General features: G+C 36.3%; 1 pseudogene; it reads left to right on the top strand.

Moving 5' to 3' along the window:
* The window catches only part of LOC102871352, a 133,932-nt pseudogene extending 131,693 nt beyond the window's left edge, over positions 1–2,239 (top strand).
* Positions 2,240–4,896: the final 2,657 nt, after the last annotated feature.

Raw genomic sequence — 4,896 nt, 5'->3', positions numbered from 1 at the left:
CACACACACACACACACACACACACACACCCTTCTCACAGCATTTCTTCTGGGTTGTAGCATATTTATTCCAGAGTCACACTTTGGATATCACCTTTTTGGGATTCATGGAAAGTTGGAGTATCTGGCTTAGAGGAAGACTCATCAACAACTTTGATTATGTAGAAGACACAACTTTATTTGCAAAGAATGAAGAGGATTTTAAACACTTGGTACAAGAGATCAAGATTAAAGCCTTCCCTACTGATTACATCTCAAAATCAAGAAGACAAGATTTCTCACCTCTGGACCAATAAGTAACATCATATTAGATGGAAAAAAGATTATGTTGTCAATGGTTTCATTTTCCTTGGATTCACAATCATTAACCACTGTAATAGCAGTCAAGAAATCAAAAGACTGGAGGTGGTAATGGAGACAGGAGTCAGGAGGCAAAAAATGTTGCAGAGTTGAGGAGTATGAGCCTCCAAGGTTAAAGTGAAAATGCTGAGTGAGAACAGGACAACTTTCTATGAAACTAAATTGGACACACAGAGAGTTCCAAAAAACTATGATCCTACTTTGCATCCTTTTGAGATTCTATGAGAATATGTAAGAGCTTTTTTTAAAATTATTATTTTATTATTTTAGTGTTTGTGCCATCAAATCAGATCTGACTGGTACAGGAGGAGATTGTCCCTCCTTCCCTGGCAGAGCATCTGGTGGATTCAAACCATGTGCCTCTGGGATTGTAGTTGCAGCTCCTTGCCATTAGGCCACCAGAGCTTCCTAGAATACGTAAGAGCTTTAGGTGCCACCAAACTGGAATGAGTATTTGAAAAACCATTCTTTGCCTTCCAGGATGATCACTGAGATGGAGACAATTGCTTGACAAATCATCCAAAGAGCTACTGTTCTTTTTGGGGCATGTGATGGAAAGTTTAGAATATGGAATTTGATTAAAAGAATATGTACCCATACATTACAAGGACACGAAGAGTTTCTACAAGGAATATGTACTTACTTTTGTGGGACTATTTTTTTTTTTTTACCATTTGAGATGACAAAACTGTAAAACAGTGGAAAATGCATGGATCAGGCTATGGAGAAGAAGAAGTCATTGCACACAATATTGGGAAACAGCGTATATTGCATCTAGAAACCTTATGAACCTAGAAAAAAGATAAGATGAATTAATTTAGTGACTGGGGTTAGAGGGATAGGTGTGTCAGAGAGGAAAAGATTGGCATAGGATAGAGCAGGGTTTAGGACTATAGTGCATAGGGTTGCTATGAGTCACAGATGACTCAACAGCACATAACAACAACAAGATGAAAATTATACAAGCATTCAGGTCTTTTGTTTATAGAGTCGCTATGAGTTACCTATGACTCGACAACACTTAACAACAACAAGTGCATAGTGGAATTGATCATCACTGGAAAGAAGCTATTGTCACATGTGATCAGCAATGGACATATGAGGTGAACAAAGAACTAATCCTATATGTTCAATGACCTAGGGATTTGACAAGTATAGATATCATTATATTTAACCCAATTGAGACCCTTCTCTTAGGTAGTAGTGCTTCTGATAGGAATAAAATATTATATGATTCGGGGCAAGCTATTCCTCTGAAAAAGATTATCTTAGATATGAAAACTAATACAATCTATTGAAATCTTTTAAAAGTGTGTTTTTTATTGCAGCAAATGAAGATCACAGCTTATACACTTTTATAAGCATGCCCTTGACATTCCTGTAATGATCCATATGGATCATGTATCAGCAGTGGATTACTTTCCCAGTGGGAAAAATTTTGTTTCTGTTAGTTTTGATAAATCTATTAGAATTTTTCCTGTGGACAAAAGACAAAGCAGGAAAGTATATCACACAAAGTGAATGTAACATGTTATTTCTGTAAAATGGATGTTTGAGAGTAAGTATAATATGTGTGTATCTAATGAAATGAACATTTGTTTATGGAAAGCTAATACTTCTGATAAACGAGGTGTGCTTAATCATGAGAAAAAGTAGCCACAGACTATAATCAGAAACGGAAGAAGAAATTTCAATATCATCCTCAGATAAAACGTATAGTTCATCACCAGCATCTACTAAAATCAATCTACACTTAGATAAAGGAACAGCATATCATGAAGAAAGCACAACAACAAAAGGAAGTGAATCATAATAAACATAGCAAACTTGGATTGGTGCCATATATGTCAGAGAGGAAGAAATACATGTGGCAGTTGTGAAATAAAATTTGATATGTCTACCAATCTTGATATGGAATTATTGGTTATATTTTGATTTGTGAACTATGTGTAAAAAAACAAAAGGTGCTGGTCCAAGTTTAGTAAACAAAAGAAAAGAAAAAAGACATGATGCATTGAGATGTCAAGGAAGTCTCCAAAGTGCTAAAGAGGAATAAAAAACTAATTTAAATACTAAAATGTGCATGATCCATGTCATAGTATTTTCAATTACTACACTTGTGATAATTAGACAATAATTAAGATTACAGGGGGAAAAAAACAACACCTGTTTTTGAATTGTGGTGTTGGAGGAGAACATTGACTATCTCACTAACAGCCAAAATATACACAGGTTTGTCGTAGAGGAAGTGAAACCAGGATGCTCCTACAAGGAAATCATGGTGAAATTTTGTCCCACATCCATTGTGTGTGTTTTCAGGATGATCCAGTCTTTGGAAAAGCACATCATGTTGGAAAAATTGGAGGATTAGAGAAAATGGAAGACTCTCAACATGATGGATTGACACAATGGCAAACAATGGGTTTAAGCATATGAGAGATAGTCACAACGGTGCAGGATATGGCAAGTTTCACGGGCTAACTAAGAGATGGAGTCAACTCCTTGATGACATCTAATACTTCAAATCAATTGAGCAAAAATAAGTGATAATATTAGTTCCTGGTAATATAAGGCGGCAGCACAGGGCTTCAAGTCAAAAGTCAAGTCTTTGATTGTTTTTGTTCAGACATTCCTCTAGGTCATATAGCCCTGGTGTACAAGTTGCCATACCGCATTCACTTTTGGTTGCTGTGAGGCTGAACACCATGACACTGGTGTGTCAAATGTGTTAATGCTTGGCTATCCAATGTGGACAGAGAGTGGGGTGGAGCTCCACGATTAAAACAAGCTTGGAAGGAGGAGTGGCATCCACTTCCATAATGGCTTGCCTCCAGATACCCTATGAACCTGGAGAGAGGAACAAAGGTACCCAAGCATCGAGGACTCTCCTTCATAGGGTCCCTATGAGTCACCTGCGACTCTATGGCCCTTAACAACAATAACAACATTGTAAGATACCAGCACCAGGAAATGTCCTAGGTACTGTCTCAGAGATTATATAAGACAAAGAGTTTTCAATTAAATCTGAATGAATCTTAACATAATAATTGTGGCAGGAAATTGGCTGACTGAAAGATATATATATTTGTTCCCATTTTCTAGAAAAGTGAACCATTAAAATGTGAAATTATCAAACAATATAGTTAATACTACATGCAAACAAAATACTTCTGAGGATGATTTAAAAAAAAAAATAGCTGGAATAGTACATAGACAGAGAACTGCCAGTCATCCAACCTGATTTAAAAGAGGCCATGAACTTTTTCCTTTCACAGATAAGTGAAGGAATTACACTCCCTTTTTCATAACCCAGCTCCCAGGAAGGGCAGAGCCCTGCAGAGAGTTCAGGCCATACCCCTTGGACTGGGGAATTTCCATCATCAGATCTTACCTCCAACTACCATGTTAGTCAGTTTCCTTTCACCAATATCCAAAATCCTGTTAAGGCATCACTTGCTACTGGTGTAAGAATGGACTCAAAGAGCTGTTACTGAATTGTTTCATAGAGTAGAGAAGAGAGTAACATTTACCTAGAACATGGTTGTCTAGCTACATCATATGAAATTTCTTAAGGTAAAGTGGAAAAGGTCAGGTGAAGCCAAAGTTTCTGGAGGGCAACAGTCATTCTGCTTTGGGAAAACAAGAAGGGGGAATCTATATACAGGTTCTTCACATAATAGTGACATACTCTGTGGCATTATATAGTTACAACAACCTAACATCTACTACGAAAAGACTCACATAATGTAAAGAAAACAACACTCTGCCTCAAACATCATGAAAAAAAAACCACCAAAACCAACAAATCCCAAAATAACCCTTCTCCTAAAAAAAGTAAATCCAATGAATACCCTAGATAGAAAAATATGTTGATGTGATGTTATTTGAACAGCTACGGAAGATATAAATAATGGAAGAAGCAATGGAAGTCATTAAGAGAGCAAATACCCCAGACAGTGTTTCAGAACAAATATATTAAAGAGGAGCAATTTGAACATCTATAGAAAAAATGCAAAAGATGGAAGAAAGAATTGATAGTAGAGATAAAGAGGTACAAGAACTTAAAAAAAATCATCACAAGACAGAGAGGGTACTGCCAACACAGTATAGAAATAATAAAAGAGCATTAAAATATAATCCAGAATATTAAGACCAACATGGCAGAAGTGTATGACACACTGGCAGGATAAAAAAGTAGAACTAAAGAGATAGAACAGAGAGCCAATGAACAAGAACCTCACTGTAAACAAACTAGAAGAAAAGTTAGAGATGAAAAGAAATGAAGAGAACATTGGAATCATGTGGGATGACATCAAAAGAAACAACATGCATGTTTGGAATTCCAGAACACTTGAGTGACAGAAAGTCATTGAGAAAATTGTGGCAGAAGTACTAGAAGAAAACTTTCCAGGTATTTTGAAGAACAGTGAAATCCACATTCAAAAAACACGGTGAACACCAAATAGACTAGACCCAAAATGAAAAGCATCAAGACATATCATAGTCAAATTCTCCAAATTAAAAGATAAGTATTGAA

This window comes from Elephantulus edwardii, unplaced genomic scaffold (assembly GCF_000299155.1).
Source record: "Elephantulus edwardii isolate Elephantulus edwardi_28Jun2011 unplaced genomic scaffold, EleEdw1.0 scaffold00380, whole genome shotgun sequence".
NCBI lineage: Eukaryota > Metazoa > Chordata > Mammalia > Macroscelidea > Macroscelididae > Elephantulus > Elephantulus edwardii.
The sequence above is the reverse complement of the archived record's forward strand: the minus strand, read 5'-3'. Positions and strand labels throughout refer to the sequence as shown.